The following is a 23,364-nucleotide window of genomic DNA, read 5'->3' on the forward strand; positions in this document are numbered from 1 at the left end:
TGTTCAATCAATGTTTGGACAACAAAATCTGAAAGGATAGTCTTTAACTTAGACTCTTTCTTCTTAGATATTTCACCTTTTAAACTTGGTGTTTTCTAAACAATAGTCCTGTTTCAGGTTCCTATATTTTTTAGAAACTTCTAGAATAATATGCAAAACTTCCATTGTGAAAGTATCATCATTCTAATGCAACATGCTTGCAAGAAAAATATAACGATGGATAAAATAGAATTGATTTGAGAGCATAGCTCGAAATGAATAAATTATCAAGGATAGCAAGAATAAAAAAAGGAATTGATTGTAACATGTATCTTGAAAAAGAAAGAAGTATTCCAAGAATAACAAATTCAATATATAAATAATATGAATGTCAGGTGCCCCAGATATCGCAGCCTGAACTTCTCTGTACAAACTTTCTGAAGACCTTCTTGAGTTTGACATGTGTTTAGAAGATCTACAGGACTTTGTCGATGCCCCAAGATGTCACCTTACCCTTTCAGGTATATCAAGATCACCACAGGCCCCTAATCTGATCACTTCATGCCCCATTTTGATCAATATCTTCGGGTTTTCAACTCAAATCCCCTTTGGCCTAAGATGCCCTTTGCAGGTTTTTCCCTTAGCCTCTCAATTTTCATTTTTTCATTTTTCAATTTTTTTCATTTTCAATTTTTTTTCATTTTTTTGACTCAAAGTACCCTTTGCAAGTTTTCACCTTGGTCCTTCCTTCTTCTTTAAACGAAGTGTTTCTTAACTGGATCCGAGTTTATAGGATTGGCAATCTCACTCAAGATCAGTGCTCCTCTGAAAATGATCTTCTTTACAACATAGGGACATTCCTGGTTTGACATTCATTTCCCTTTAGAATCCTTTCGTTAAGGAAGAATCTTTTTAACATCCAGCCTTCTCGTGGAATTCTCTAAGATGAGCCTGTTTATTATGGGCTCATATCATTTATTTCTAGTACATCCGACCCTGATGAATAGCTTTTAACCCTTTTCCTAGGGCCAACTGATCACATCGTGATTGGATCCCTCCAACAAGCAATGAGGGGATTTTAATAGGTAAAACTACCTCAATCCTGTAAACCAAAAAGAGAGGTGTTGCCCCAGTACAGATGTTCGACAAACAATGAGGGCAAATGATAATTTCTCATGCCAGTCCTTGTTCACCTCTAGGTAATTCGGTGACAAAATGTGGTGTCTGCTTCTAAATTGATTTCAGACCTCAGTTATCATGCTATTATTTAAGTTTAATGCATTTTCCAATACCATCCTCTCTGAAATTCTGTATCGGTATAGGATGACCTTGATCCGTGAAGTAGCCTCTCAAAATGAAGCAATGCCCATTAGAAGTCTTCGATAATGGTGATGTCCATGCCCAATTTTACTCAAAATTTGAGTCGCCCTTTTCGGGTTTTCAACTCAAATCCACCTTTGGTCAAAGAGCCCTTTGCGGGTTTTCGCCTTGACCTCTCCTTTTTTCTTTTTCTCTTTTTTTTTTTACTTTGATTGATTGATTTTTTTTTTGCTTTTGATTTTTCTTTTTTCTTTCCCCCCTTTTTTTTATGGAATCTGAACTCATAAGGTTAGGCAGGTCCTTGTTATCCTTTTCGAAGGATCTTCTTTGATCCAATTTCCTTCATTGAGCCTTCTAGGGCGAAACTACAACATAAAACTTTTGATCTTCCTCTTTAATCAGGATAAAATCCCACAGAACTTGAAGAGATAAAAGTTCAACTTCAAATGGGCAAAGCTATGCTGAGTCAACGAGAGAGGCATTGCCCCGACAAAGAATTGCATCGTTCGCACTATAAATTTCTGACACCATGCTGTTGTGCAGATTTCATTATCAGCGATTAATCTGGGCATATCCTGGTATGATCATACAAAGACATCTTTGAACTCTAGAGGTGACTCAACAAGGTCTTGCTTCGTCTCTGCGGTCAGGTCAATTCTAATCTTTACCACGCTCACAATTTCTAATGATTCCTTGTGAGGTATGATCTGTTTATCCTCTTGTTCTACCATCCTCAACAAGCTTGGAGATAAGCTACGATCTATGTCATCTTCAAAGTCGTGAGATCCCTCTAAACACATGTCTCGCTCAAAAGGAGATTCAAAGTCTGTAGTAGTGTCATTCATGTCGTTGATATTCAGGGACCTATTGTAGGTACAAGAAAATATACAAAGAATGTATGAATTTAAGAATAATTATCTGCACAGTATGATTATGAATGAATGAAAGAATGATTTGGATGAAAGAATAAAAAAATAATCATTCATAAGAAATGAAAGAATATTGGTTCAAAAGTTCGCAAAGATGCATTGCATTAAAATAATGACGTTCAGATATGAGCCTATTTCATGAAAGACTTCTTGTTGCCTTTAGGCTGAAAGCAACAAGTGTGTTCTAAATATTACTCTGGGTAGGCTACAAAGATTTCTTCTGCAGTCTGATTATTTAGAACACTCCCAAGTTTATAAGGGCGAATATCTAATGAGGTCCCTTCTCCAGTTGCCTCTTCGTATCCGGCACTGATGTAAACGTTTCCCAACATTTCTTCATTCATCGCATTCCTTTCATTATCCGTATGATTGAGTAGCAGACTTTCTGTACTGAGTGAATCCTCAAATTTGACAATGCCCATATTGATAAACCTTTCGACTAGCTTTTTAAAGGCAGTGCAATTTTCTATAGAATGCCCCGTAATTCCTGCATGATAGTCACATTGCGCATTTGTGTCATACCATTTGGGTTACGGAGGTTGTAAAGGCTTCAAGTAAAAAGGGGAGACAACATGTGCGTCAAATAAACTCTGATATAGCTCCTAGTACAACATTGGGTTTGGTGCAAATTGAGACTTCTTAATGCTTTGCTTTATGCCAGATTCTTGTCTTGGGGATATCTGATGGCCAGTAGCAAATGACCTTTGCTGACCTATGGTAATCGGCTTTGAATAACCCTCGTTATACCTTCCTTCATTATTCACCTCATTTTTCCTCTTCCTCGGAACCTTTGAAGTATTGCTTTGGGAGTTCCGCTCTTGCCCTTTCTGTTTGTAACGGTCTTCAAATTTTTTTGAGAACTCTATTCTCTCCTGTTTTGTTTCTGCTAGATCATTAATGACAACAGGATTAGTTAGATTGCCTCTAGGATTGGAATCTGAGCTCGTCGCGAAATTCACCGCTGTCAAGGTATTGGTCTGGTATTGTGGTCGGACGTTAACAGTTACCCTTTGTGGATATGCATTTGGTTGTGCTTGGATGTTGGTTGGGGTAAAGTTTGGAAGATATGCAGGACCTTCATTATCATTCCCAAAGTGGACCACTGGGTTTTTTCCTTTTTCCAACCTCATATCCAATAACTGGGTTAACTGGCTCCTCAGATTTCTTTGGACTTCTAGCATCTGATCCTTCATATCTTGCTGAAACTTGGCCAATTGCTCTAGCATCTGTATTTGCATTTGCTCTAATCTCTCCAACCTTTGGTCCATTCATTTAGTTTTTTTGTTCGGGTACCACAAGAATGTTGGTTTTCCAAGTTAACTGAAATAATTTTATTCAATTAGAGTCTTTTAATGGTCCTTAATGCACATGATGTTATGTAATGCAAATGCATGAATGCAAAAAGAGACATTGATTCTTGGTTCAATTCTTATTAGAACAACTTTACTAGAAAACAAATCTTTTTACATAAAGCGGATATATATACGGCCTTATCCTTATATTCTAAGACAACGATCCTTTTCTTCCTTCGCGCGTTAAGATGAATCTCACGAACTCTTTAAAAGGGACGTCTCTTTTATCTTGTTTTTGCTTGATCCGGGCCGCGACTCGTTGCTTGCTCATCCTCGTTATGCTCATTGGCTTCTCTTTAAGAAAGTTCAGCGGCTCTCGAATAATCTTTGTCACCTTGAATCCTCGGGCAACGGAGCAATAGTTGTGTTGTCCTCTATTAAACTATCATCTTTCTCTTGTTGTGTTTTCTCGGAACATATTCGGGCAACCGTATTATTTTCCACTTTATCAAAAGACCCATTTTCTTATGACAAGCTCTCTATTTAACAACCGAACGTGAATCAACACCTCTTTTTACGATGAAAACGCAATGCAATCATCAAAAAAAGGAAAATAGGTTAGTACAAAGCAAAAGTAGGCAAGAATAAACAGAACACCTATTTGGGTAAATACTAGGGGTTCAATGTGGTTCTAGCTAGGGTGGACTCCTAAGGTTCACTACATGAGGTTTGGTTCTAAAGTAAGGGTACCCGAACCAGCAGATTCCTCGATCCTCACCCATTATTGGCTCATATAGATCGAGTTCGGTTCAGGGGAATACATTTCCCTATGGCTACAAGGAGATGAAAATCTCACGAAGACATAGGTACGGATGTATCCCAAAAGCGATCCACTATCCTGCACGGAGGTGAAAACCTCACGAAGGAGTAGCTTTTCACTCCCACTTAAAAGGTGTGACCAACGGTCATGCAATGCAATGTGCAGAGATATAAAAATTTAAAATACAAAACATGATAAAAACTATAACTCAAAACAAATGAAATGCAATGAGAGGATCGTATATTTAAATCAAAATTTCAACTTTCGACAAAAAGACAAGAAATAATCAACTCGTGGCTTGACTCACTTATTTTAAAATCCCCAGTGGAGTCGCCAAGCTGTTGACACCATTTTTTTGAGGAAAACGGGGTCAACTTGGGTTTTGAAAAATGAAATGGGAGTCGCCACCAATCCTTTTTGATAAGGTGTGATCGGCTCACCTCGAAAAGTGGTTGTTTTTAATAAACGATTTGATTTTCTTAAAACAACGATTTTGGTCTGCGAAATTCAGAAAAATAGGTTCGGGAGTCGGTTACGCACGAGGAAGGATTAGCACCCTCGATACGCCCAAAATTAGTACCTAGTTGATTAGTTAATGTCTTAATGTCGAAAATTGAGAACTTTGGAAAATTTAAAAAATACGATCATTATATTAAAACGTTGAAAATTTTCAAGAAAAGGGGGATATTTCACGTTAATCGAGAAAGAGAATCATATCAAGTAAGTTAGAATACAATGTCTCAAATTCCCGATATGTGAATAAAAAATACTTATTTAAAAGATATTTTAGCCGTCTCGAATTTAAAAATGAGATCACGACCAGTAAGTTAGGACGCGATTTTTTTTAAAATCCCGAGATCATTTAAAATTTGAGTTTGAAAAGATTCGTGCATTTAGATTTATCGTGAAAATTGAAACCCAGTAAGTTAGGGTACGATCCTCTCGAATCTAAACACGAAATATTATTTATTCAAAACAAATTTTGTTATATCGAATAAAATAAAACACGAAAATCGTAAAAAAATTTGAAAGCAAATTACATTGTTATTATGCATAGCAAAACCATAATGAATATGAAAGTATAAAAAATATAAAAAAATATGAGCAATAGCAACGAGATAAAATGTCAAATTTACAACATACAAAATAACAATGCATAAAAGCGAATACACTAAAACATTCATTCAAAATAATAATAATAGTGTAAATGAATAAATAAATAAATAAATAAATAAAATGAATAGAATTATAAAATGTAAAAGATATATGTATGTACCTATATAAAAATATGTAAGTATGTGTATATATATATATTTATAAAAACTAAAAATATGTACGTATAAATATATTATGTAAATGTATCCACATGAATATATATATATATATATATATATATATATACTTTGAAATTATAAAATAAAACATATGTACTTGTTTTAAAAATATTATAAAAAATATAGGGAAGTAAGTATATACATATTCGTGAGAAAAATATAAATATACATATATAAATATATATATATATATATAAAATGAGTATTTATGTATGTATAAAAAATATAAGTATATATGTACATATAAAATATACACGTTTTAATATATAAAATATATATATGAATAGGTATATAAATATTCGTGAAAGAAAAGTATAAGAGAAATAACAGTAATATTAATACCAACAATAATAGTAATAATAATAACCATAATAATAATAATAGTTAAAATAATAATAACAATAACATAAAATTGCTAAAATATGGGCTAAATCGAAATAAAAATGAAAGTATAGGGCGAAATTGAAAGAAAAATAAAATAAAAGGGACTAAATCAAAATAAAAACAAAAGAAACTGGGTGAATTCAAAATAAAAAGGGACTAAATTACAAAGCGCGCCAAAAGGGAAGGGATCAAATGGGTAAATAACCCAACCGCCTCAAAACGCGGCGCAGCAGTGGGCCAGATTGAAATAAAATTAAAATTATAGGGCTAGATTAAAAATAAAAGGAAATAGCGAAAAGGACCGAATTGCAACGCGCTTTAAAATTGAAGGGACTGAGCTCGCAAATAGCCCATCTAAAGAAAACGTGCGGATCCTCCCACAGGTCGGTCACCGCAGGTCAAAGGGCCTAAAAGCAGTGCTTGGTTTCTTGATTATATAAATATAAAAAGGATCGTTCTCTCATTTGTTAAAAGAAACAGAGAAATACTCTCTTTTTCTCCTCGAGCTCGGCTCGGAGATAGCAAACCTAGGCTTCCGTGAGTCCCACAGAGAGCCACTGTGTGGCGGCCGGAGGTCCAAAATGGACCTTTTCTGTCCCTTTTTTGAAGCCGAGCATCCCTAGGGTATAGAGGCGCTCATGGGCCGGGCGGCCCGGCCCGGCCCGAGGGCCCGCCCGAAATATGGGAGGATTTAGGTAAAAATATAGGCCCGAAATATGGGCTTGGGCAAAAAAATGAGGCCCGATTTAAAAATCGGGCAGACCTCGGCACCACTTTTTGACCGGGCCGGCCCGGCCAGTCACCACTAGAATATAATAAATATATTTATTTTTTTAATTTTAAAATACTTTTAAAATACTTTTTTAAAATTTTTTTAATTTTAAAATATTTTTAAAATACTTATTTTAATTTTTTTAATTTTAAAATATTTTTAAAATACTTTTTTAAATTTTTTTTAAAATTTTAAAATATATTTTTTGTATTTATTTAAAAAATAGGCCGGGCCAGGCAGGGCCCGGGCTTATGAATTTTTTCCCGGGCCGGGCTTGGGCAAAATTTTAGGCCCATATTTCGGGCCGGGCCGGGCCCGGGCCTAGAACCCCGGCCGAATTTTTTTATGGGCCCGGCCCGAACCCGGCCCGGCCCGACCCATGAGCACCTCTACTAGGGTATGGACCTAAGGCCAAACCCCCGGAAAAGAAGCCGGAGACCCGAAGAACGGGGAAAAAACCGCTTCGTCTCCTCCCCTCCGGCGCGGCGCAGGTAAGATTTCTTTTTCTTTTTAGTTTTATTATATAAAAAGAAACAACAAGAAGAGAAAAGAAAAGAAAACGAAATAGAGTTTTAGATCTAAGCAAAAATGAGAGAAAATCACCTCTCAAGTCTCTTGTTTTTCTATTTCTTCTAGTTTTTAATATGTTTCTTCTCTTGATTACAAAGGTGAAAAAAAAAGAAAAAAAGCCCCCTGAATGTTACACTACAACCGGCTTTTATAGCCTATTTTTTTGTTACTGTTTTCGGTCATTTTCTTGCTTCTTTCTCCTTTGCAGATGCAAGTGGCGATGGGACGGTGGCAGGTGCGGCGCGGAGTGGCGGTGGCAGAGACCAAAAGTCGTCGAGCTAGGGATAGGGGGCTGCTGCGCTAGGCTAGGGTTAGGTCTGTTAGGGCTGGTAGCTGGGTTAGGTTTAGGTTAGTTGGGCTTGGTTTTGCTGGGTTAGGTCTGTTAGGGTTTGTAATGGGCCCGGGCAAATGAAAATTGGGTTGTACATCCATTTTCAATTATTCTTTGTTTGATAAATCAATCAAATCATGTGCTGCTAAATTCTACTTTAAATCTTGTTCCGCCATTCATCCGTTGGTAAACATCATTCGTTTTCCATTTGTTAATAGGCTTTTATCGTGTTCATTTAACTACAATTTTTTTTTTTAAATTTTGTCACTAACATTTTGATCTATTATGTTTTAATAACTCCCATTTAAACCATTTTCAAATCCTATCAATTTAATCTTAATTCTAAATAAATATTTAACAAATTCAACCTTTCACATTTACAAATTCTATTTATAAAAATAATTTATTATTTTTATATTTTAAATAAGAAAACAAGCATAAACAACTTATATCATAAAATCAAGATTAACAATTTATTTTTATATTATTGCTTCTCAGTTTTCAATTTTATGGCTTTTAATTAATTTCTATTCAATATTATAATTTTAGTTAGGACTAAATTGAATAAAAATTTAAAATTTAAATATCGGAGTTTGTTTATTATACCTTATATATAGAATGTCAAAATAAAAGAGTCTTTGTTTGTATGCTAGCTGTACAAATACACAACCTCGTTGTGTTACCAAGCTAGTGAGTGATCTGAGAAGCATGTCAGTTCCGAATGAAAACAAATATATTTTGTATTTTAAAGGTTGAATTATATGGTGGGTCTTCTATTTTGGTCATCAATTTTTTAATTTTTTTATTTAGTAATTAAATTAGTTGAAATTAATATTTTTATCACTGAACGTTAACAATGGTTTGAAATTTGATCTAAGTGATGACATGAGTTTTTTTATTGGTCTAATAATAAATTTAGCCCTCTAATATTTATATATTCTATCAATTTGATCCTAATTATAAAAAACTTCTACAAGTTTAGCTTTCAATGTTTACAAAATTTGTCATTTTATTTCAAATTATAAAAAGTTTAATAAATTTAGCCCTTATGACAAATTTTTGTCTCTTTTAACCCTTCAACTAATGTTGTTTGTCAAACCACCTCAAAATAGATGTTGACATGGTAGTTCACATCCATGCTATGTCATCAATTGTTTAAAAATTAAAAATTTATAGAAAATTATTTAAAATTCAAAACAATTATAAAGTGTTTAAAATTCAAATGTATATATAAATTATTAAAATTTCAAAAGAAATATATAAAATATAAAAAAATAGTAAAAATATTATGAAGCTCACATTTCTAATAGGTAAAAGAACTTTTCTAAGTTTTCACTTAAATAAACAAAGCTCTCTTTTCTTCTAACCCTGGGAGCCGCTATTACTAACATTGACACTAGTGGCTCCTTCCAATCACTATCAATGACCTTTCAAATCTAAAATCCTAAAATATCAACACCAGCACTAATGGCATATTTCAAACAAGGTTGAGACAAGTTACCAAATCCAAAATCTAGAAATATCAATTGACAATGCTTTTAACCAACATGTCATTGGATTCTTTTTATCTCTTTTTTCACCAACGCTCAATCGGTTATTGTAAATGGCTTTATTGAAAAAAGGTTAAATGTGTTTTGTTAGAATGATTGATTATAGTATTGTTTTTATTTTGGTTGAATCAGTTGGTTTAAAATTTTTAAAGTGATTGATTTCTATTTTTAGTGTTTTTATTTTAGGGTTGTGAGTTTTGAGATTAATGAGCAAAAACTAAAACTGAGACTATTGATTGTGTTGATTAATGTTAGGGATAAAAGTTTTTGGTTTTGTTCAATTTTGTACTACTTTTAACTGAGATTAAAACTGAAAAAAATCAATTTTCATTCATCAGTTTATCCAAGAAAAATGTTCTTAGTGTTTGATTTCTATTTTTGTGTTTAATTGAATAAGTGGTTTTAAAAATTTCAAACAATTTATTTTGTTCACTTTCAATTTTCATTCAGGCTTGAATTTTGCTTTTTATTTTATTTTTTATTTTTGTTGTGCATTGATGAAGTTTTTAGAGGCTATGGGTATATTAAACAAAGAAAAAAAATGGTGTTAATAATTAAAAAATTAAAACTTATAAAATAATTAAGAAATTAAATAAAAACAGGAAAAAATTAGTGAAGTAGCCGTAAAGGTAGAATGGGAAGGAGGTGCTGGTGCATGTGGTATGATGAGTCGCAGTTGGTTGGATAGTGTTTTTCATGCGTTGAGCCATTATATTGGGTTGGTTTTCACACTTTCTTCTATTTAAACCCGAATTTTTAAAGAATGACCACCTTTTTCGACCATTAATTTCACACAAGAAAAGTCATTTGAAGGCTGCAATGCCAGCACCATTATTCACGTTTGGGCGAAACATTGAATTATTTTTCATCCCTCCATTGCTTCCACTCTCTATCCTTACTCTACTTTTTGTATATTTGAAATCAAATTCTTAATTTTAATAATATGTAAACCATAAATAAATTATTTTTATCAATAATCATAATATCCAATGCTTAAACTAATTTAGTTTATTTGCTCTGAGAAATATCTAGAGACTAGAATGTTCCCCATTTTCTGTCAATCAAGAAAGAATATTTGAATACATAAGATTTTAATAATGTATATTGTTTCATAGATGCATGCATTTGCATTTAGGAAATCCAAAGCAGAACATCATACCAATCACAAACGCAACATCAAAGCAAAAAACAGAATAGTAAACAAATCTTCAGCATGCCATCACCCTCCCATGCTTTAGCAATAGTAAACACAATTTTTAAACTACTTTCTAAGTCTCATTTTAAAATATTTAACCCTAATCTTTTAACAACTATTTTTTCATATTTTAATATTAGTTCAAAATTTTTATTAAAAACTATTTTAATATTTTTAGAGCTTGTTCACTTATTTTTATAAATTTTGTAAAATTAATCTATGGATTTTGTAAAACAAATTGATGGAGCTTTGGGTTTAGTTGGTATTAAATGATGAAGAGAAAATTGAATTTTAAAGTCCCAAAATACTAAATAGCAAGACAGCTATTTTTTTCCTCAGCCAATAAATATATTTATTGAAAATAAAGACAAAATATTGCCAAAAAAAGTTGCAAAACCCAAACAAAAGAACACATCACGTAGGCAAATACAAAGGACAAATCACCAAACCAAAGCTCCACAACACCAAAACATGATGACTTGTAAACTTCTCATAACAAAAAAAGAAAAAAAGAGAAAAGAAACTCAACCACCATTTGAAGCCTATGAAATTTTCTTTTTAGAAAAAGAAAAAGAAAAAGAAAATCTCAAATCTAACGAAGTATTAAATTTTACTATCAAAATAGTAGAATATTGTCTTACATGTATAGGTTTAAATTTAAGTTATTTGTGATGTATACTCAAGTAAATAATAATGTGATTTCAAATCAGTTAAACAAATTTAGGGTAATTTACACCAACAGCCACTCAATTTTGGGATAGTTGACAAAGCAACCACTTAGGTTTCAATTCAGTCACTTAACTTTCAAAAAATAACAAAGCAGTCATTTTAACCATTTTCTGTTATAGACGTAACGAAAAGGTGACATGGCAAATGATGGATTCCTTGTTGTCATTAACCATCTAGTTGGTCGGTTAGCTCCAATTTAAACAGCCCATTTAGCACTAATTTAGGGTTTAGGCAGTAGAAGAAGAAGAAGAGGAGGAGGAGGAGGAGGAAGAGGAGGAGAGAAAAAATAGAGATGCCGACTGTGACTCCGGTGTGCTATTATAGAAACCCAACAAAATTAAACACGTCTTGGTCTAATGACAACCCAGGTAGGAGGTTTTTTGGGTGTAAGAAGATTGGGAGTGGGTTTCAAAAACCATGTCATTTTTTCACCTGGTTTGATCCACCACTGATGCCCCATGTTCACAAATTTTGTTGTTGGGTCTTCTGAAAAAGTGAGGACATTGGAGGATGCAAGGTGGAGGGAGAGAAAAACATGGGTTTTGGTGCTTGTATTTGTAATATTGTTGTTGTTTTTTAAACCCTAAACCAGCTTATGTGATAGCTGATGTTGTTGTTGTTAACACTAAAAACCAACTTATGTGGCTGTTGGTATCCTGTTTTGTTATTCATTCATGGTTAGTGGAAGCTAAGGGTCCTAAATGTAATGGTTTGTAAAGGGTAGAAGTTTGCTTATGGACTTGAAAGTTGAAAGACTAATTGTAATGGGAGAGTATTTGGTTGTTGTAATGGTCTGGTATTCTCACATATTTGTATTTCATTTCATTAGATTTTCTGAATGTTTAATCTTCTTTTAAAACTTGAAAGAGTATTTAGTTATTGGTTTTTATTTTCTTACATTGCATGGATCAATGCTTATATGTTAGAAGAGATAAAACAGATGGAAAAAAGACAGAAACACATTAGTTAGCATTAAACTTCTTTCATATATTAAGGGCAAACTATTGCCAAATTCGCCTACAATTAAACATATTTGAATTGTAGGCAACTTTACAAAATATTTCAGTGGCTATATGCCTAAGTTTAGATAACAGTAGCAATCATAGGCAAATTTACAAAAAATAATCTGCCTAAGCTAAGAAATTAGTTGGTGTGTCGTTGAAAGCACCAAATATATCCTAACCCTAAATAACAAAAAGATATAGCATAAGGGGAGTAGGGTCAAATCCTCAAGGATTGGATCAATACAGCTTATTGTTCCTCGAAATCCTGGGCATAGTCGTGCCCAAGAAAAATGTCTGACCTGGAAAAAAAATTTTAAAAAATAGAATTAAGAGTATGGACGAGTTGAAATTAAATAAATTGAAACTGTAATTGTGAAAAGAAGTAGAATTAAGAAAAAGGGATTTTTCAATTGAGGGATTCTAGCATCTGGTTATCTCGATCCTCCTTTGGTTCAATCATAGGCTTTTAGGTGATCTTTCTCATGACTGAATAAGCTTGTTATAGTGGAAGAAGACACCTATAACCACCAGCTCCACTTATGTTATAGCTTTACGATCTAGAGGAACCTGACTCTAGCCAACCGTCACTTTCGTGGGACCGTCTTACACTAGATCATCGTTTCTCAATGGCGAATTCGTCTCTTGGGCTAGACTACCTCTGATGCAGTAAGTTAGTGAACTAACTGTGAGCCTTTCCAAAACATACAAAGCGGCCGCCTTTGTACAAGATGAAAATATTACTTTTGGAAGGACATGGATGGAAGCGTTAGTCCCATAATGCGGAGAAATGATGAATACTCGTTGAGAAGGATTAAGTACGGGTTCTAAGCCTAATGAACTCATTTTGAGGAATCTTGATAACATTTGGCTAGACAAGTTTAATGACTCATGCATTTTGGGAAAAAAACACAAGTTTTAATGAAATAGAATTTTATTGAAAAAGAAACAAAAAGGCTAAGAGCCTTAGGGGGAAGGAGTTTTTTTTACAAAAGTGTTGAGTGAATATTCATGTCACTCCATCCCCTATTTATAGTACATAAAAAATCTAGTTTGTTCCTATTTAAACTCTATATGATAATATTTAAGAGATATAATTTGAAATTAAATATAAACAATATAATAATTCTAACAATAATCCTAAAAATAAAATTAAATTTATACAAAGTCTTATGTTCATAAATCTCTTCTTTGAAATTTTACCCCAAGTCTTCTACACTTTGTATTTTCAGCAGTACTTCTTCCCTATTTTGCATGCTGACCCGTTTTGTATTTAAATTCACGTTTTTTACCCCTAAATTTCTTTTTACCTTCAATTTAGTCCCTATAAGATAAAAAAGCATAAACAACCCAAATTAGTGGTATTATACTCAATATATATATGTAATTAACACATAAAAGTATGTCATTTTCGAGTATTATCACTAGTAGCAGGTATAGGTGTAGAAAAATTTAGGCAAGTTCAAGAAGTTAACAAAAGAACGTCCTATTCACAATGTCATCATTGGTCTGTCACGGATGACTCTTGAGTAGAAGGCATCCATCTAATAGTGGTTGGTTTCCTTTTGAATGGAAGATTTCCTCTTGGAGCAGCATCTTGTTGGTGAGTTGGGGCAACCTCCTTCTGAGTTGGGGTAGTTTCTTGTTGATTTGAGGCAACCACTTGGTTGTGAACACCAAATTTGTGTCTTTTGACCTAAAGGAATAAGTGAAATCCATCAAAAAAATTGCATTTATAAGTAATATAATGGAGCAAAGGCAAATGACTTACTAGAATTTTTGCCAACTTTCTCCTTGTAACTCCTTTTATTGTGGCCTTTTTTGTTGCATTTACTGCACCTCATTTTCGCCCCTCTCTTGGTCAACCTTTCTATTGCTTGTGGTTTATCAGATTCTTTCCTTCTCACCTTAGTAGGTCTGCCACGTGGCTTTCTAAGTGTAGGAGGCAGTATTGACAGCATGTTTGACATAGATGCCCATTACTTAGGACCGCTTATTGGCCTTATGAAATTAGAGTTAATGGCAAGCTGGGTTTGCTTTGTGTACCAAGTTTGTTTATAATTTTTTGGGAACTCATCTTTTAGATGAATGACACCCACTCCATGCATGCAAGGGATGCCAATGAGATCCCAATTCCTGCAGGAGTAGGAATTCTCAACTAGGTCCACCACATGCTGACTACTTGGATCACATTCAACCTGATACCTATCTCCACCAACATGTGAAGGAAAACACCTAAAAAATAGTCACTAAAATAATATTAAAAACATGTGATCAGCCCCACCAACAATCATACATAAGGCATAAATATATTAAAAAATGGCAAAATAAAGACATACATGTATTGGTCCAACAACATGTGATCAACCCCACCAGCTATCATATACAAGGCAGAATAAAGGCGTCGATATATTAAAAAATTATCTATTTACCTCAGTGAATCTTTGATATTGACATCTAGCTTTTTCTTGATCTTTGGACACAAGATTCTTTTAATTTTTTTAGCTTTTTCTTTCTTCTTAACAATAAACAACATAATCTTGGTCTTAATTGTTTCCATCATGGTCAGAATAGGTTTCCCTCTTACTTCCAATATCACCTACTAGTAAGTAACATAAAAGATTAGTGAATTGCATGTCCTTAATGATTAGTAACATAAAAAAAATAGGGGTTTACCTTGTTAAAACATTCAAAAATATTATTCACCAACATGTCAGACTAGCTCCTAATTGAGAAGTGGGACCTTGACCAGTGAGTAGGGTTCTTTCCTTCAACCAATCATAAGCATGTTGATTGGTATTCTTCAGTTCAGCTATGAGATCCTCAAAATCCCTTGGAGTGCTTGCTCTGGCAGCTTTCCAAAGCAAATCTTTCAATTTCTTTGTTAGGAAACCAACTTTCTTGAAATTTGCATGTAGATGTCTAAGACAGTGTCTTGTTTCTACATTAGGAAACAACAGATATATTTTTTCTAAAAATCCTTCAAATAGAAGAAAAATAATTTAATTCTTTGACATATCATAAACCCTAAATAGAAACAACATAAAAACAAGTAGACAAATCAACTAGTATTACCTTTTGTTTGTCAGACATGAAAGATATATGGTATGAGCTCACAATTTCCAAGTCTAATGCGAGCAACTCCAAGAACCAGAGCCATGATGCTTAGTTTTCACTTTAAACAGTAGCATATGCAATAGGATAGATGTCATTATTTGCATCTATTCCAACAGCTTCCAGTAGGTAGCCACCAAAGTAGCTCTTCATGAAACATCAATCTAAACCTATTATCCTCCTACAAACAACCCTATAGCCATCTTTGCATACCTGCAGACAGACAGACATTCTTTGAAACAACCTGTTATCTAGATAATAGATTGTTGTTGCTCTCTCATTTTGGGTCTTAACGTCCAACAAATACTCATAAATCTTCTCATATTGTGCCTTATGAGCTCCTTCAATTAATTCAAATGCCCTAAGTTTAGCCCTCCTACATTTGGTTAGTGAGACAAGTCAAAGGAAATCTTTTTTGACATCTTGTTGCAATGATGTCAAAGAATAATCAGGATTAGCAATGAACTTTTCTTTATAATGTTTACCTATACAAGCAGACGTTACATTCTTATTTTTATAGACTTGAGAGCAAATATGGTTAGGGTTTGAACTCATAATTTGCCAAGTCTGGTCAGTAGAGTCACTAGGGTTTAGTCTAGAGGCCCATCTGTACCAAAAACATTTTGAACTACAAACTGCCTTTAACCTCTTTAGATAATATTTTTGGGAACTTAATCAAATAACTATTCAACCCACCATACTACTTGGCAGCTTCTTTTAGACTATCTTTGGACTTAAATAACATTCCAACCTTTAGTTTAGGACTACTCATGTCATTGTCTAGGTTGAACTTAGGCCAATTTAGGCCATCTGAGTCATATTCATGTGCATTATTTAACCTCTCAGAATCATCACTATCACACAATTCCCTTACTTCTATATCATCCATGTTTAAACCATTTAGATTAACCATAATCCTATTAGACAAATCACTATCATATACATCACTAACAGACACATCAAAATTAGACATTTCTTCTTCAGTCTCATTAAAATTATCATAAATTAAAGATACCAAACAAATTTAACATCAATAAAGGAAGACAACAACCAAACAATTTAATACAACATGACAGACAATAACCAATACAATATAAAAGCTAAAGAATAAATTTAATCCAATTCATATTTGAAACTAGGAACAGATTTCTCTATAACCAAACAATAACCAAACTTGATACTGTTACTCATAAAAATAGGAACGAATTTGTCTCTTTCCTAAGGCAATTCGTATGCAAATGGCAGACAATAAGTTACAAAAATCCAATCCTACAATTCAGTTTGATAAAAACAATAAACATATTTTCCATGTACATTTAAAATACTCATAAATCATATTTGAATAGTTAAATTAGTTTGATACAAACAATAAACATGACATACATAGTATCATGCATATGGCAAACCATACATAGTATCTACCATTCACTTTAATAACCAGACCTAAACCCCATGTGAATAACAAATGAAATCAAACTTTGTCATGGACTTTAATAACAAATGAAACCAAAATCTGGCATAAACCCTATTTGAATGCAACATTTTTCAACTTTTAAATCTAGACAACCCTAAATGCAAAAAATAAAAAACCAAATACAGAAACTTACCCATTACAGCGGATGTAACAACATTGGCAACTTCTTTTCTATTAACCAATGTGGCTAAAAACCAAAAACACTGATAAGTTTCCCTTTTTGTCTTCTTTTCTCCCCAAACAAAAAAAACAATTGATTTCTAACCCTAAACCCTATTAATCAATTTCCTAATGGATTTTCTAACCTTAAACCAACCTTGTTAATCAGTTCTCCAATAGATTTCTAACCTAGAACCCTATTAATCGAGTTTCTTTTCCTCCTCCCCTTAATCACAATCAATTTCTATTTTTTTACCCTAAACCCATCTATTAAGTTTTTTTTCCCTAAACCCGAGTCAAACCTTGACCCTTCCAATGCTTCACCAACGTGCAAGTTAATTGGCCACATCAGCTAGTTAACTTGCCACATCAGTGGTCTTATTAAGACAGTAATGGAAAATGTTAATAAGTGACGTATTTGTACTTTTAATAAGGTTAGTGGCTGATTTGTTATTTTTCGAAAATTGTGTGACAGAATTGAAACCTGAGTGATTGTTTTGTCAGTTACCCTCAAGTTGAGTGATTGTTGGTATAATTTACCGATAAATTTATAATTACTTGTGGTTTTATATTCAAATTGAATCTTTTAGTTAATTTTAATTTACAAAGGAAAAAATTTACGTAGGGTCGCTTTTACAAATAAAACATGAACTATTCTTTCATAAAAACACTTTTATAGTGTGAAAAGGACATGATTCTCAATTGTATAAGTCAAGGTCTTTTGTAATTCGTATTAATGCATTGTTTAATATCAACAAGGAATCTTTAGCCCCTTCTTTCTATCTATGTCTTCCTCTCATTTTCCTTTGATGTGATGGCTTAAACTATGTAGAATAACCAATAATTATACCAAATTCTATTAATTTTTTTTTATATTTGAAATCAAATTCTCAATTTTAATAATATGTAAAACATAAATAAATAATTTCAACTTAAAATATATTTTAATGAAAACGTGTTTGATGGAGATCCTCAACATATTCTTCACGGTTGCTCCTAAATTCTTTCTATTAACCCCATTGGAAACATGAATTGAAAGAATGACCACTTTTCCCTACATTGGCGTTTTTCATGCGTTGAACATTATTGGGTTGCCTTTTACACTTTCTTCCATTCAAACATGAATTTGTAAAGTGGCCTCCTTTTTCACCATTTATTTCACACAAGCTTTCCACAAGAAATCTTATTTTAAGACTGCATTATTCATGTTTGGGCCAAACACAGAATTATTTTTCATCTCTCCATTGCTTCCACCCTTTATCCTTTTCAACTTTTTACCTTACTTTCCATTTTAATTATTCATTGTTTTATTTAACAAAATGATATAATACCTGTTAAGTTGTTCTTAGAAAAATTAATAAACGCGAGAGAAATAAAATTTCGAGGTGAAATTTCACCTCAAACATATAATTAAATTTATCAAAATTTATTAACATTTTCTAGCAAGCCATTAAATTTTTTTTTTTAGCATTGTAGGCATTTTTTAGCACTAAACACAAAATATCAAATCACAAAATTCATAGTTGTAGAGGTATGATTAGATACCCGCCTACATTGGTCCCCATTATATGTCACTCAAAATCTCATAATCATCCCCAAAAAAATTAGAAATTATCACTTCAGTTAATTAAAGCAAGAACAAATAAATTGTTTGTTATTTTGATCACTTAGGTTTTAGACATTTTATTTTGATTACTCTTTATTAAATGGTTAATGAAATTTATGATGTGATCTTTTTCTAATTGATATAAATAACACATTTAGTCCTCAATACTTACACATTCTATCAATTTGATCTTTAAACACATATAATTAAATATAAATTATATATTATGAAAACGTACAAATATAATTATTTATATATATATTTATCTGAATAATATTATATGTGTTTATATTTAAGTATAATTATAAGGCTCAAATATGCATTTAGCCCCCCGAACTTGACACATTCTCCTATGTTGGTACTTATGATTTTTTTGTCCCAAGTTGGTACTCAAATTTTCATTCCGTCAAGGGCTTTGATGCTTTTTTTTTTTTGGTGACAATATTAAATATAGGACGCATGACACTCTTAGGATGCCATAATCTATTTTTTTATAAAAATATAATAAAAATTTAAAAGAAAATATATGAAATTTATATAATTTTTTAAAATATAAAAGAAATTATAAATTATAAAAATATATGTATCTAAAAATTAAAATATTACAAAATTGAAAATAAATCTAAAATCCAAGTTAGAAAAATAAAAAAACCTGAAAATTTTACACCTTTTTCAAAATAAATTGTAAACAAATTAGATGAAGATAAATTTTACAATAAATTTTATGCTTAGAGATAGGTACAAATTATTACACGATTTTCCAAGTTAACAAGAATGCAAAAGATGATGATTTGAAAAAGGTTTACCGAAGCTTTTTCGTTTTCCTTTTTTTTTTGTTAATTATTTGCTAGGTGGTAGGAAAAATCTGGTTCCTTTGTTGATAATACTATTAGTATGATCACGAATGAAGTTTATAAAAATAACAAATTTACTAAGTTTTTGGGGTTTTGAGTTTTGTGGTTTACAAATTTATATATAAGTTTATCAACATTTAGTTTTATGTGTTGAAATATATTTATATTTAATTATATGTGTTTGAAGATAAAATTGATATAATTTGTAAATATGGAGGGTTAAATTTATTGAATCATTTTGAATTAGAATTAAATTGATAGAATATATAAGTATTGAAGAATAAATGTATTATTATAGCAGTTAGAAAAGGCAACATCATTGTTAACTATTTAACGAAGAGTGACCAAAATAGAAATAATCTAAAATGTGAGAAAACAAAATAGAAATGATCTAAAATGTTAGTGACTAAATTAAAAATTTTCATAGTTGGGTGACCAATTCTATAGTTTACCCTAGATAGTAGAAGCAATTAGGATTAATTCCACCAAACATCTCAAACTATTACTCATATTTTAAATTGCACCCTAAACTTGTATACATTCTAATTAAATCCTCAAATTATCAATATTGTATCAACCAGGTCCTTCGCCAATTTAGCTATCAATTTGAGCATTAAATGTCGGTTTGGATATGATGTAAAACATATTTAAAACACGTGGTTGAAATTGTAAATATGTATGTATTTATCACATGGATAACTTTGATATCACATATTAAAAAACAACGGCAATAACATTTAAGAATCTTTTCATTTTCTAAATATATGTTTAGCATGTTAGATTCAAGTAGTTTATGGAATAGATGCAAACATATTTACAATTTGATCTACATTTGTGCTTTTAAATATTCTATATGTTAGATTTAAAGGTGTTCATTGGTTGGGCTTGGACTTAAGTTTTTAACCTTGGGCCAGCTGAACTAGGCCCATTTTATTATTAAAAAATAAAAATAATTTTATATTTATATATTTTCATAATTAAATTTTCATAATTTTACTATCTTTTAAATAGTGTAATGGGCTATTTGGCCAAGCCGAACCCTAGCCTAGAATTTTTTTTGAAACCGAACCTATGTTCGATTTAATCTATGAACACTTCTAATTAGATTCACTTATTATTTTTAAATTAACAATTAAACTGACAAAAAGACTTAACTGATAAGATTTTAAGATTCAATTACATGGTTTCAAAAATTTATCACACGAAGTTACAACAAAAAGTTAAACTTTGCGTACAACTCTGTTGTTAGCTTGATTGATTTCTTACTACTTATTAATATCTTTTGTTACTTAACACATTTGACTTGAAGATATTTATAGCTATTTCAAATACTGGATTTCCGTGCACTTATTTTTATACTTTTCATTGGATTAATTATATATTTTGAGAAAATATAATATTTGATGCTAACTATTATAAATAAATATTAATAACTCTCGGATTTAAGATGTTGAGTTTAAGGGTTTAGGATATAAAGTCTAGGGTCTCATGTTTGTTTAGGGTTTTGGCATTTATTTATAGATAATTATGTTTCAATAAAAGTATTAGTATTCATTTATAAGTTTTCACTAATTTTTAGTTTATTTAATAATGATGTATCATGTTATTATTCACTGAGAGTGCAAAGAACTTATGCACCAATGATACATCAAATATTATCTAAAATCAAATTTATAATATGAGAAATCCTTTTATAATAATTTGTAAGAAAAAGTTGTCGAAAATTTTCCACTACTAATTTTAGAAATAATTTCTGAATATATTTATCCAATTAAATATATAAAATAGATGAGTATGGTGATATCTATAATTTCACAAAAACACTTACATTGATCTAAATCAAGTAATTTCTTTTATAAATTCAATTCCAAATCTCTTCCGTAATAAATCAACCTCACAAAATATATATCCAACAAATCTGGTTCAGGTTAAAAACAAAGAACACATGTATTCAGCAATTAAAACCATGATTCAAATTCATTTCAAAGATATAATTTTGCATTATTTTACCTCCTTTCGTTCTTGACAAACTCTTTGGAATAAGTTAACCATTCTTGGAGTATCTATTCCTTATTGAAACTTTTTGGGTTTTCTTTTTTTACTAAGCAATATCAATTTTATTAAAAAGATAGAAAAACAAACTATACAAACCAGTGCAGCTAGCAAAAACACATCAGAGAACATTGCCATGAGAGAGGACCTAAGAAAACATAATACATACTACATAACATACAATAAAGCACCCACACAAAAAATATATTAAACTGCTACAGAAAAAGGCCTGCATACCACCAAGCTACGAAGTTTTCTGTTCTGTTTGCAACTTGTTGACCTCACCGAAGAGTTGGCTTCTCTACCTTTTTGCAAATCTTTGTCGAACTCGCTCGACGATCTTGATCAACCACCATGGTTTTCCTGTCGTGAATACAATGTATCCCATGCTCATTCCCAGAACCAACCCACATCCATACCCCATCAATATAGAAAATTTCCAATTCAATTCATCACCATCATCATCATCTCTATCAAATTTGGCTGGAGTTTCCTCATCAGTATCACAGCTTTTTGATAATGGCAAACCACATAAATCCAGAATTCCAATGTAGGAATCATTAGTGAAGGTATCAAATTGTTTGCCTCGAGGAATGGGTCCCTTGAGATTATTTTGAGAAAGGTTTAACACCTCTAAGAATCCAAGATTTTTTAGCTCTGTCGGAATTCTTCCTTCCGAGTTTCTTTGTTGAGAGATCTAATGATTCAAGCTCTGACAAATTACCTAAAGATGATGGGATAGGACCTATTAAACAGTTATGGGAGAGGTTTAGGACAATAAGTAAATGAAGCTCACCAAGTATTTTTGGAATTTCTCCCGAGAATTGATTACTAGAAAGGTCAATAATCGTCCAAATGGATAATAGTGATTCAAACTCTGTTTCCAACTTTCTTGTCTTTTTACCAAGTATATCTTTCATGTACCCTGGTTCAACTTTCTTTCCATACCATTGCAATGAAGGTGGTGGTGTTTGAATTCGGCCTTGGAGATAAAATTAGAATAGAGTTAGAATTAAGGATTTGAAGATTCTTTGGAATATAAAATGCAAAATAACTACATATTTTATGTAATACATGTATGTTGTGTATAACCAATAAAAATAGTTGGTACTACACTACTTCTAACCATTTTTAGATGCACGAGAACAATTTTTAAGTTTTAATCTATCGAAAGAATCTACTACATTCTAAACTAAATTTTATTTCCATTACTTAAAATAAAAAGAGATTGCATAAATGTATACAAATATTAAATAAAAATAAAATGAAATTATACCTAACAGTTTGTTATAAAAGAGATAAACATATGTAAAATAAGTCATGCACTCCATTTCTTTCTTATTCAAAAATATCAACTATGGCTGAGCAACAATTAATTCAACACGTAAATAATAAGGCAACTCTAAAGGGTAGTAGAAATAGCTAGTTACAAGTCTAGTCTGTTTCAAAAGGGTACCAAATTAAAATTATAATCTTAAATTAAATCAAAAGTATCGAATAATTAATGGAATTTCACCTGAAACATATAATTAAAATTGTCAAAATTTATTATTATTATTTTTAACTGACCTTAATTTTAATGCGGGTAGATATATGTCTGAAACATATAATATGAACTGTTTCTCTGTAATAAAAAAGCTACAACTCATGTGCGCTGTTTCTTTCCTATTCAATAATATCGACTATGGCTGAGCAACAACTAATTCAACACATAATTAGTAGGTAGAAGAAACAGCTAGTTAGAAGTCTTGCCTGATTCAATATTCTGTTTTCAAAAGGTAGCAAATTAAAATTCTAATCTTAAATTAATTTAATGTAAAATTTAACTCTTTTCTCATCATCAAATAATTTTACTTAAAGAAAATACAAGTTAATAGAGGTTAACTTTGTTGACTACAT

General features: G+C 31.7%; 1 protein-coding gene and 1 long non-coding RNA gene across 2 annotated transcripts in view; one reads left to right on the forward strand and one right to left on the reverse strand.

Annotated features, from left to right (window-relative positions):
- The window catches only part of LOC105761315 (receptor-like protein 52), a 169,281-nt gene that overhangs the window by 91,836 nt on the left and 54,081 nt on the right, over positions 1–23,364 (reverse strand). The window lies entirely within an intron of this gene.
- On the forward strand, positions 7,394–7,893 carry LOC128034929 (uncharacterized). The gene is made up of 2 exons (XR_008191256.1): positions 7,394–7,498; positions 7,609–7,893. It is a non-coding gene; the product is annotated as an uncharacterized LOC128034929 (long non-coding RNA).

This window comes from Gossypium raimondii, chromosome 11 (assembly GCF_025698545.1).
Source record: "Gossypium raimondii isolate GPD5lz chromosome 11, ASM2569854v1, whole genome shotgun sequence".
NCBI lineage: Eukaryota > Viridiplantae > Streptophyta > Magnoliopsida > Malvales > Malvaceae > Gossypium > Gossypium raimondii.